A 13,313-nucleotide genomic window follows, 5' to 3' on the forward strand; every position below is an offset into this window, starting at 1 on the left:
ATGGAAAGAAGGAATTGGAAATGGAGAGAATCATGGGACCGAGTCCTCTTTGATTTGATCATTCTCTTACATTTACAGAGAAACAGAGATAGCTGGAGAATATAGAAATCAATTATATAGAGAGAGAAATTCGATTTGAGAATTTCTAAAGAGAGAAAGAGAGGTCTGAGCTACCATTTTAAATACCTCTTCTCTTCTCACGGGAAGTATCATCTTTGGACAACAACTAATAAAATGGGAGCTTGGTTGAGAACTAATTCGGCTACGTTCTTCTTGTCGGAGCTTCAAGGAAATCATAGAGAGAGAAAGAGGAGAATAACGTAAAAAATATACAGTAGAGAGAAAGAGAGCGAGAAAGAGGGTTACTTCAGTTTCTTCATCATCTTCAGCTTGAACAGAAATTTCAGAGAGAGATAAATTGAGATTTAGTTTTCTTTCATGTTTCTTATACTAAGTTCTTTTGTCCTCTTTTATAAAGATAGCATATTGAAGAACAGAGAGGGAGAGAGTTCTTTTTTTACAGAGTAGATTGTTTAGAAAGAGAAATAAGCGATCCGAGTGATAGAACAAAAAAAAATATATTTATCAATGAGATCAAATGATTATTTATAATAGTATACACAATATTCTAAGTATGGTTACATGAATAACATGTATGGATACAAGAATATCCTAGAGATATTTCCTAGTACAATAATATATTAATTCTTTATTTGCTATATCCCCCCTCAAGGTGGGAGGGCTAGGAAGAAGTTTCAACTTGGTATGGAGAATAGAAAGTTGTGAAGTAGGTAAACTCTTAGTGAGACAATTTGTTGGTTGATGTGAAGATGCAACATACTGTAGTTTAATAAGGTTGGAGGAAACCAAATCACGAATGAAGTGAAAGTCCAAAGCAAGATGCTTGATTTTTGTGTGGAAGACCAGGTTAGATGCAGGCGCTATAGCCGATACATTATCACACCAAAGTTGCGTTGACGTGGTAGAAAACAATATAAGTCACGAAGTAAGTAACAAATCCAAATTACTTCAGCAACACAATTTGGTAGAGAACGATATTCAGCTTCGGTAGATGATCGTGAAACAGTTGGTTGTTTCTTAGTTGACCAAGAGATCGGGTTGTTGGCAAGATAAATGATAAATCCACTAGTGGACCAACTATCAGAAGGGATTCAACCCAATCGGCGTCGGCGAATCCATGTAGAGATAAGGTGGGGGATTTTGTGATGGAAATACCAAATTGTATAGTGCCTTTAATATAACGGAGTATTCGTTTTACCGCAACAAGATGATCGGATGTGGGTTTAGGCATATAGAGGTTTACCCAATTGACTGCATTGCTAAAGTCAGGTTTAATCCAAGTTAAATATTGAAGAACCCCCACTAGACTTCGATATGTGGTAGGATCTTTTAATGGGACTCCATATGTAGGAGAAAGTTTAGTGGATGAGGTCATAGGTGGAGTACATGGCTTGGAGCCAACCATATCTGCGTTAGGTAATATCTCAAGTGCATACTTTGATTGACTTATAAAAATTCTAGAGTCACTTCTTTTTATTTCTAACCCAAGAAAATAATGAAGATCTCCAAGATCTTTCATAGCAAATGAGAGACCTAGTTGTTGTACCAAAAGTCCACATGCTTTCATGGAATTTTCAGTAACTAAGATGTCATCAACATAGATAAAAATGGTGAGAATACTACCATTGCTACAACACACAAACAAAGAGGAATCTGATTTAGATTTAGTAAAACCAAGAGCCATGAGACAGTTAACCAATTTTGCATACCAATCACGAAGTGCTTGTTTAAGTTCATAAATAGCCTTTTGTAATTTCAAGACATAATGAGGATAATTTGGGTCCTTAAAACCAATAGGTTTTTGCATATAAACCGTTTCTTGAAGGTCACCATGAAGAAAAACATTGCTGACATCTAGTTGATAAATAGACCAATTAAAATGCACGGCCAATGTCAGAAGAAAACGTATGGCGACTGATTTTTCAACCTACTAAAACTTTCATTATAATCAACCCCTTCTTGTTGAAGAAAACCTTTTGCAACCAAACAAGCCTTGTACCTGTCAATACTACCATCAACTTTTTCTTTTATACGATACACCCATTTGCATCCTATAACATTTTGAGAAGGATGAGAAGGAACAAGTGACCAAGTATTTGCTTTTTAAAGAGCTTGATATTCAGAAGCCACAACATTTTTCCAATTGGAGTCTTTACATGCTTGAGAGTAATAAGTGGGTGTAGGAAAAGTAAAATTGATAAGAAGAACACTAGGATGAGGATATTTGTTGAAAGAAACATTTTGGGTTTAAAAATACCTGTTTTCCCTCTTGTCACCATAGGATGAATATTAAATGCAGAGATTGATAGGAATAGCGGGTCAGAGGAGTAATCTCGGGTGAGAGAGATGTTTCAGAATTAATGGGTGAGGTATGGGTGTCATGTAGCGTTAGACTATTATGTGAAGATATAGGTACATGAGATAGAGTGGGAAAGGTGAGTTGGTTTTGAGGGGGCATGGCGTAATGTGGCATTAAGGGAACATTTAAAGAGGTACTAGTGGGTACAGGAGAATTGATGGGAGAAGAGATATGGATAGGTTCTGATGGTAGGGTTTGACCGTTGAGGGTCAGAGAATTACATGTGAAGTAGGTTTAGTAAGGGAAGTGGGAAAAGAATGGGTTATGTGCCCATGTGAAAGAGGGAGGGAAAGTTGGACACGTGGAGAAGGGAGGGGTATTGAGAAGTGGAACACGTGGAGGTGACAGATTGGGCTGGAAAGTTAAATTTTCTTGCTGTAAAGCTGGGACAACAACTGTTGGTTCAATATGACTTTGATTTATTGAAGGAACTTGCTGTGAATCTGAGAAATTGGTCATCAAGTTAGCAGTACTTCTAATGAGCAAGGGAAAAGAAGTGTGAAATAAGTTTGAAGTTGAAATAGAAGTGGAAGGAGATGAACATTTCAAGAGGACAAGGCAAAGGAAACTGATCCTCATTGTATATTACATGTCTGGAAATGTATACTTTTCCATTTGAAGAATGAAGACATCTAAAACCTTTATGGGAGCAATTGTACCCTACGAAAACACATTCTAAACTTCTTGGAGCAAGTTTAGAAGATGAATAAGGACGCAACCATGGAAAACATGAGCAGCCAAAGGCTTTCAAAGAGGTAAAGTCGGGTTTGTTGCTAAAAATTCATTCCCATGGATTAAGATAACCAATAGATCGAGTGGGTAGTAGGTTTATAAGGTGATTTACAGTGAGTAAAGCTTTTAACCAAAATGGTGGGGGAAGATTAGTTTGGATTAGGATCGTACGAGTAATATCTAGAAGATAACGGTGTTTGGATTCAGCTACCCCATTTTGTTATAGGGTATGCGGACATGTGAATTGGTGAGTAGTTCCTGATGAGGTTAATAGAGAGGTGAGTTCTTTGTGAAGAAACTCTCCACCTCCATCTGTTCTAATAATTTTTATAGATTGTCCTAGAAGATTTTCAATTTTTGTTTTAAAATCTGAAAATACATGACGAAAATCAGATTTAAGAGAGATAGGTAACACCCAAATTTTTTTTCGAAAAATCATCAATTATGTTTACATAGTATTTGTAGCCACTAATTGAAGGTACAACTGCAGGACCCCCCGGATCGATATGTAAGGTATACAAAGGTGTTGGAGCATTACTAGAAGAAGGAGGGAAAGGCAACATTTTGCTCCGTCCAAGTTGGCATTCCTTGCAAAAGATGGGCTGGAGTGAAGATGCTGGTAATAAATGTTTGAGTTTTTACAGGTTTTGAAAGGAGGGATGACCGAGCCGTCTATGCCATGTGAGGAAAGTAGATGCTGAAACTGAAAAAGCTGAAAGAGGCGATCGAGTTGAGGTAGTAGAATCGATTTTGATAGGATAAAGTCCATCTTTAGATGGCCCTTGAAATAGCATCTGGCCCGAAAACATATCCTTGACAAGATAACCAAAGGGATAAAATGTTAATGAGCATCACTTATCAAAGGTAAATTTATGAACAAATAATAAATTGTGAGAAGCTTGTGGGACATGTAAAACATTATTGAGTAAGAATTTATGTTTGTTATGTAAGAAAGACGAATATCCAATATTTTCCATTATCATACCTTCTTCATTTGTAGCTGAAATGTTTTCATTACCATTGTAGGTAGAAGAAGAAGCAATGTTAGAAAGATCAGGGGTCACATGATTCGAGGCTCTAGTGTCTACAAACCAAGGATTGTGACGAAGGATATTGGTAGAGGCTAACACAACAGCAATATTAGTTGGCGGAACACGTCCCCGATAAGAAAAGTTAATTCTATGGTAACATTCAAAGGCAACATGACCAAACTTGTGACAAATTTGACATTGAGGTCGTTCACAATTAAAAGAGAAAGAGGGACAATTCCGAAATTTTCTAGAGGCTCTACTGTTAAGTAGGTTGTGATTTCCATTAGTTTGATAATGGCGAGAAGTACGACCATGACCTCTATGTTGAGAACCACTACCTCTATTTTGTGTCTGGGTTTAGAAGTATCTAGGAAAACCTGAGAGTTTAGTGCAGTGATAGGGGAAGCATTGTTTTCTTTGAGATGGTAATTCCCTCACATGAGAAGATTATGGAGTTTAATAATAATTACTTTCATTATGATTGGGATTACTCAAATTGTGTCTGGGTTTAGAAGTATCTAGGAAAACCTGAGAGTTTAGTGCAGTGATAGGGGAAGCATTGTTTTCTTTGAGATGGTAATTCCCTCACTGATGAGAAGATTATGGAGTTTAGTAATAATTACTGGTGGATTACGGACACGAATTGCAGTAGAAAATGAGTCGTACTTAGATGGTAAACCTTGAAGAATACTAACACTTGCTTCATTGGTTGATGTTAGACTCCTGGCTTTCGCTAGAATATCTGTATATTTTTTTTTTTTTTTGATAAAAATTCAGTTATTGAGGAGTTTTCTTTCTTACACTCTCCTAATTTCTCTTGAATTTGTATAACATGTGCAGTCAAAGCTGCTGAAATTTTTTCTTCTAGACGTAACCAAAGTTCTCTTGATGATGTAGTTCCGATAACATAAGGTATTACTGAACTTGATAAATTTGAATTCAACCACATGAGGAGAGTTTGATCTTCCTCAACCAAGTCAATATATTCAGGGTTAATGATATTGACTTGTCTCTTTTCCTCATCAACAAATTGAGGAGGACGAGGCCTTGTTGCATCAATAGTGTCACTAACTTGGTACTTCTTTAGCACAGGTAAGAATAAACTCTTCCATGATAAATAGTTATCACTGTGCAATATAATTGAGATAGCATTCCCCATTGTATTGACTGCTAGTGAAGTAATCTTAGGTGCTTCCATTAAGATAAATGTTGAATGAAAGTTGTAGTATGAAGATTATGTTTTTAAAAAATGAAAGACTTGTTGGTAGACAATCTTTTCAACAAAATAAATATAAATAAATTGTTGACTGATAAAAAACTGATTTTAGACGGACTTGCAAAGTGAAAAAAAGAGAGAAGAAGAAGGCGCAACTAGAGCAGCTCTGCTAATGATTGAATGAAGAAAAATATATTTATTAATGAGATTACAATACTATTTACAATAATCTTAATGCCCTAATTAGAGTATACACAATCTTCTAAGTATTGTTACATGAATGATATGTATGGATACAAGAATATCTAGAGATATTTCCTAATACAATAATATATTCTTTATTTGCTATTACAGGGAACAATACAAAATTAATTCTTCGAATTCTTAGTCTTTCTCCTCTTTTAAATTCCATTGTTTGTTTCCTTCTTACTCTTTTAAACAATAGAGAACATCCATCATTATTCAACATCATCATAGAGGAGATTACAGAGAAAAAAGTAAAGAAACAGAGAGCTACTTCTTCCTTCTCCTTTTCTTTACTGTTAAAGAAATTTCAGAGGTTAAAGAGAGAGAAAAAGCTTATATAGAGAGAGTCTTGGTGAAGATACTTTTGTGAGAGTCTTGGCCAACATCAACATCCATCATTATTCAGCATCATCATTGAGGAGCCATTTGAAACATCATTAAGAAATCTCTTTTAATTTGGTGATCTACTTTATTATTCTTATCTTTGATCTTGTAATAGGATTACCTATGATGATATTTTTTTTTGCCACGAGTAGCTTGAACTCCTATCTAGGGTTTAGATGAAACCTTGATCATGTTTACTACATATCGTTTTTTTCATCATAATATCGTGTTTAATCTCTTATCATGATTATAGTGATTTTCTTTCATTGTTTATGCTTCGAGACTTGATCTATCATGATTAGAATAGATTCTTTTATGATTGATGCTTGTTGGTTGACAGGCAATAGTTAGTATCCATAATGTGGTAAATGAGTTCGATCTTGTCGATGATATAGTTTTCATTGTTTATGCTTCCGATTTGATCCATCATTATTAGATCAGATTCTTTTAGTCCCATTGCTTTACTTTTGCCATTGTTATTTGTCTCCATTATTTTATTTGAGTACCTTACTGTTTCATCACCAAAACCACTTTTGAAGAAAAATTGTTCTCGTTCTGTTTCAGAATAAGTTTGACTAAGTCTCTGTAGATCGACCTCGGTCTTACCAGATTTTATTACTTACGCTCGTATACATGAAACAAGTCACCATGAACATGAAACAAGTCACAATGAAGAGGTGAATAGGGGAAAAAAACTTTTTATATTCGTAATAGAAACATAGTTTCAACTTGCATTATCCAATGAAAGACAAAACAGCTTACTCCCTCCGTCCCAATTTAAGAGTCTCGTATTCCTTTTCCGTCTGTCCCCAATTAAGAGTCTCATTCTTCTTTTATCATATTAAATTCCTAGTTTTTCCAATTATACCCATGTTGATAATATATAATTTATTTATTACCTAATTAAAATAATTCGTATTTTAGTAATCTTTTAAAGAGAGATAAGAATAGTTTGTGATTATGGTAATCTTATATATAGGGCTACTACAAGTTCTTTTGAATTCCAACAACATAATAAAAATTAATATGGGGGAAAATGGGAAAGTAAAAATTGTGAAAAAAGTTACATTTTCAAAGTTGGACTCTTAATTCGGGACGGTGGGAGTATCTGTTTTCTCCAAATAGAAGCTAACTTCTCAAGCAAAAGTTGAGAAATGTTATCCCCATCATATGTTTTATCCATTAAAGTGTACACAAGTATCTTATTTTAAAAATTCCACTTGGAAAAAATAAAATGGTCAGTAATAGACATGTAGTACAATTTCTAATTCGACTTCCAAAGGTTAGAAACTAAGCTCGAAAAATCGGAAATCGGGACTAGTCGGCAGACCCGGGCCTAGCGACTAGTCGGGACTACAACGGGACCAGTCGGATTTAATCGGTTAACTTAATTTATATATATATATATATATATATATATATATATATATATAATTACATATAAAATTATATGATATTATACATACATAAAGAGACTTCTACATGTGTAATATTGTAATGTAAATACAGAAAATAAAGAGAGTATGTGTTTACCTTTACTATAGTTTGGAATTCCCGCAAAATTCCCAACCGGTAGAAATGTTTGTTCCTGAAAAACTCAAACATATACAAACATAATTCTCGACGAAAGTAATTTAAAGCGAAATACTAATATGATAGTTAAAAATCAAATTTCAAATAAATCTAATAAAAGTAGTTCATATTCATAGTCATACAATCCATAGTCAGAATTCATCATAATGCCGAATGAAAGCAAAAGAAAACGACGCTAAATAACTCAATCTAAAGTTGCAAAGTGCGACCCATCCACTTCAACATCAGCATCGCTATCTTCATCAACAAGTTCCATCGGAGGACGTGATGTAGGAGTAGTTGAAGAACTAGAAGCCATTTGACTTCTCGTTCTTCGTCGCTCAACACTCGTAACTCCTTGCGCCTCCCGAACATCTTCCCATCTAAGATCATCACCCCTATTGACGAAATCTTGTAGTTCTTCATCAGTTGGAATAATTCATTCATCATTTTCTTCTACCTCCCTCAAAATAATTGGATCAATTGAATCATCTCTTGTCGGTCCACACACATTGTTTCTAGCTATATTTCAAATCTTCAACTTCATATTGTATTGGATGTAGACAACATCATTCAATTTACTTTGCATCAAGCAATTCCTCTTCTTTGAATGCACCTGAAAAAAAATAAAAGACACAAGTATAATTAAAGAAGTATTTAACTTATTACTTAATGGGTAAAAATAAGATGGATTAAAGTGTAACTTACATGATCAAATGCACTCCAATTGCGCTCACATGGTGAAGCACTACATGTCTGACTTAAAACTCTTTTAGCAAATGCTTGAAGGTAAGGTAGTCCCTTTCCATATTGTGTCCACCATTTATCTACATTTCGTCAAAAAAGAAAACAACCATAAGATCGCCACAAAAGTGAATAAATGTAACATTTTAAAAAAACTTACGCGGTAAATATTTGTTGATTCCTTTCCTCGCAAACTCATGTCCCAACGATCCAGTGGCACTCCTATATTGAAACATCTCACTATTCATTTCCTCCAAAGCATGCTCATCAGACACCAATTTACTCATTGCAAGAAAAACTTGATTCGTAACCGCATCAGTCTCAACCACTTCCCAACCCTTTCCGTAGTAAATCGAGGGATTCAAATAATAACCAGCTGCATGTAAAGGATGATGAAATTGATCCGTCCATCGGTTATCAATAATTTCCCAAACTTTCGCTCGTGTCATGTTGTCACTGCCAAGGTTCTTCTTAATTTGGTCCTTGGCTATAACCATTGCTTCATATATGTATCCCATACTTGGTTTCTCTTCAGTGTCCACCAATCTTACCACATCAACTAGTGGAGCCAACACTTGACACGCGAACTGCACATTATCCCAAAAGCTATTTTTAGCCACTATCATTGCACATCTATTACCATCAGCCTTTTTAGCAAAATCGGATTGTCTCCATTGATCTGACACAAACAACATTTGTAAATGACCCCTGTTCTTATGAATACTTTTGATTGTGTAGAAAGCAGTAGCAAATCTAGTCACGCAAGATCGGTGCAACTCTTTCCCACCAGTAAACCTCCTCATCAAGTTTAAAACTCTACCATGGTTATAGATGTACGTTGTAACGGCTTTAGACTAACTTAAAACACTCTTGATCTTCGGCAATTTATCACCAATATCTTGCAACATTAAGTTGACACAATGTGCCGCACAAGGAGTCCAAAACATATTAGGATGTTGTTCCATTAAGATCTTGCCTGCAGCCTTAAAATTTGAACCGTTGTCGGTAATAAACTACATAACAAAAAAAAAAGTAATTAGTTTAGTAATTGATGTAAGGAGAATGCAAAAATTTAAATGAAAATTAACATATATACCTAAACAACATTCTCCTCGCCTACATCTTCAATAACTTCACTGATCATGCCTACAATGAGATTTGCATCCTTAATGTATTCAGATGCATCGATAGACTTTAGAAAAATTGTTCCTTGCTCACAACTAACTAAGAAGTTAATCAAGCATCTTCCTTTTCCATCAGTCCAAAAATCAGACATTATAGAACATCCATAAGACTTCCAGTGTGGTCGAAAGGATTCAATGAAGCCATCTGTTTCCTTCAAAATCTCCTTAAACAAGGTTGTTCTCACATGGTAGGGAGATGGTGCTGGCAACCCTCTTCCATACTCACCAACAAAATTTAAAAATCTTTAGAAACTTTCACCTTCACAAGCATTGAAAGGTAATCCTTTCTCGATTGCCCAACGAGCATAATCCTTCCAAGCTCGGTGCTTTAATCCAATTTTAATCGGATTATTCTGCTCCAATGTATTTTGCTTCATTTTTTTGTAGTCCGGACTAAAGACAGTATCCAAAGGACCTCTAACATTACTTGATCGCTTCAAACTTCTTCCACTAGAACCACCAACTACCTCAGGTTGCTTAGATTTAGTTCTTTCATCTTCAATCTCTTGACACTCAATGTCTTCTTCTTCAATATCGCCACTTACCAAAAGATCATGATCTTGAATTATACTACTAACTCTAGCCTTCTCCAATCTTTTCTTTGTTACCTCAGTCATGGCGTTTTGAATTTCTTTCTTTATCTCTTCAGTAACCTTGCCACATCCCTTCACATTCCCTTTTCTATGAGCAAGATGCTCTTTCAATCTATAAATGCCTCCGGACATCTTCTTGTTACATAGTTTGCACCAAACTAAATTCAAATTATTAGCATCCCGACATTCTCCCCATTCCCATGCCATATCTCCCGATTTCCTTACCAAAGCAGGAGCACTCGAAGCACCAGAACCAATAGAATCCATCGATGAAAACTATGAAAAATACCTAAATAACAAAAAGAACAAAGAGAGCAAAACAATAAAGAATATCAACCAATTATAGAAGTTACTAGTTAGAGAACAAAATTAGTCCATAAACTTATACTATATCAATTATAGACATGATTTATACATTAGAAATACAAACCTACAAAGAAAATCAACTAATTATAGAAGTTAGAGAGCAAAATTAGTTCATAAACCATAAACATTATAAAGAATATCAACTAACTATAGAAGTTAGAGAGCAATTCAACCCATAAACATATATTATATCAAATATAGAAGTTAGAGAACAAAATTAGTCCATAAACCCTAAACCCTATCAAGAATATCAACTAACTATAAAAGTTAGAGAGCAAAATCAACCTATAAACCTATATTATATCATTTATAAACATGATTCAACCATTAGATACACAACACAACTAATTATATATGATAGAGAGCAAAAAAAAATAGAGAACTAAAGATGAAAAACAAGTATTAAGTTGTTTAGAGAGAGAAAAAGAAGAAAAACTAGTTCTAGAGAGAGAAACTTACTTGGATGGAGGTTGTGGATCTTAAAATCTTTGTAAAAGTTTCAAATCTTTGCAAGAAGTAGTAGAGAGAGAGAGAGGGGGGCGGCTGGTTTAGGTAAGAAACTAAACCCAAGTGAAAAGCTTAGGTTTAAGTTGGGTTTTTAAAAAAAAAATCGACCTGCTGTTCTGGCCGAGTTAGTCGGCGCCTAGCCGACTCGGCCCTAGTCGGCTTCCAGGCGCCGGCTAACTCGGCTTCTGAATTCGACTAGGACTCCGAGTCCTAGTCGATCGGCTTGCTGCCGATTACCGTGTAAGCGGCGCCTAGCTGGCGACTAGGCGCCGCTTTTTAAAGCATAGGTTAGAAATCAAGGAGATCCGGACAGAAGAGGCCTCAACAAACTTTTCAAACCTTCATTTTCTTCTTTAAAAAATGAATTGTAATTAGTTTCTAAGTGTGCCACGAGAAAACCTCGTACACGCATGATGAAAACTATCATTAATAGTATAATCCCTTTGTCTCATATTAAGAGTCCTACTTTGGAACTCCAACTTTTTTTTCATATATTTTGTTCTTCCATTTGTACCCTTATTTATTGTAGAAAAAAATCTTAAATTTAAGAGAGTCTCATCTTTCCACCTCACTAAACATCAAAATGCTTTTATTGCGAGTACTAATTCCAACAAATTATAGTTGACCCAAGATAAGGGTATTGTGGGAAAGTAGATGGGTTTTATATGATAAAAAAGAAGTGAAACTCTTAATATGAAACGTCTCCAAAAGGAAGTGAGACTCTTAATATGAGACGGAGGGAGTATTTCACAAATATCGATCTTCAACAAATGAGAATGGAAGTTCATCCATGATGGTCCTCCTAATCACGTTGTCTCAACCTCGAGACTGAGTAAAATTAAAAGTAGTCATAAGGCATGTCTGGTTAGAAGACAACGTGGACTATTTCAATTCAACCTTATGACTTTCGGCACACTTGCAATTATGCTTGTGAAAAATGTGTTGTCTCATTATCAGACTTAGGATCCTTTATCTCTCCGCATAATTTGCATTTAGCCATTTTGTTTTTACTTTCAGAATCAATAGAGCCCTTGTCTGGCCCTACAATCTCTTAAGTGGGCAGACTCAAGCGGACCTTCGGGTAGGCCCCTTTTGTTTGTGACCACCCACTAGGGCCTCATCAGTCGGTCCGGCCTTGCCCGACTCGATCGCCGGCGAACTCGGGTATCTGGTCCAAATTCTCTAACTTACTCTACTTGCACACAATTCCATTTGGACCACATTCGACTATACATTTTTCCCCTCCCTTTCCCTCTACCTTTTCCTTTCCCTTCCTCCCTGGTAATGCCCCAACCTTGGTACTTTTTTCCCAGGATATCGATAGAAATTTCTCTTTGTAATAGAATCTCTAATGCAAAACTCAGAAAATGTTTATTAATCTTATATGTCAAATTCTAGTTGAAACATTTTTAAAGAGAATTGAAAAAAAAGTGACTATAGTTTCTCTGGGATGGCAAAAGTAGTTAGGTGCAATTAGAGATTCCTCAATAGGTGGTTACTGCTAGAAACTAACTCTACATGTGGTGTTTTCGGTTACTGTTGGTTTATAGGACCTATTTTTGGTCCACAAGGCCTGTTTTGCATTGAGTTTTTTTGAAGATGATTACAGAAAACGATATGTTGCAACAAAATGCTCCATTCTCGACTAGTGATCCGGAGCCACTCATCGCCCAAACCACATTCAAGGAGAGTGAAGGAAAATATGTCAGGCATTGTTATATGGTGAAAATGTTTAGTTACAAACAATTTAAGGTGAATTTACTACAACAAAAATTAAGGGGAGTATGAATCTAAGAGCATCTCCAATGAGACACTCAAACTCTAAAGGATTTATAGAGATTTGTTAAAAAAACCTTCTCGAATGGAACACTCTACTATACTCTCTATGATGATGTATAACATTTATTAATAGAGACTCTCAAGAGAGACACTCTAAAATTGGAGTGTCTCCTTAAGACTCTCTAAGTGCCACTTTAAAATTCTAACCAATATAAACCCCTTGCTTTTTTACTATTTTTTATCTATTGAATTGAAGTGTGACATGTGCACTAAGTAGAGGTATTTTAGAGATCACTATTGGAGACAAATAAACATTAGAGTGTCTCTATATTGACACTTAAGAAAGAGAATCTTCATTGACACCTTACAACTAGGACTTCAGAGTGTTTGTTAGAGTGTCCCATTGGAGATGCTCTAACACACCCATACACTCTTAATGAAGTTACGTATAACACCTTCATGGCAAAGTTGGGACAATAAAAAAAGTGGATATGGTTGTAAACCGTTCCCCGTGGATTA

General features: G+C 35.4%; 1 pseudogene; it reads right to left on the bottom strand.

Moving 5' to 3' along the window:
- Positions 1–8,150: 8,150 nt before the first annotated feature.
- On the bottom strand, positions 8,151–10,409 carry LOC147544321 (uncharacterized; annotated as a pseudogene).
- Between the last annotated feature and the right edge of the window lie 2,904 nt (positions 10,410–13,313).

The sequence above is a fragment of the Eschscholzia californica genome, unplaced genomic scaffold, assembly GCF_041429995.1.
Source record: "Eschscholzia californica isolate CP2 unplaced genomic scaffold, dmEscCali1.0.p SCAF_4, whole genome shotgun sequence".
Classification (NCBI taxonomy): domain Eukaryota; kingdom Viridiplantae; phylum Streptophyta; class Magnoliopsida; order Ranunculales; family Papaveraceae; genus Eschscholzia; species Eschscholzia californica.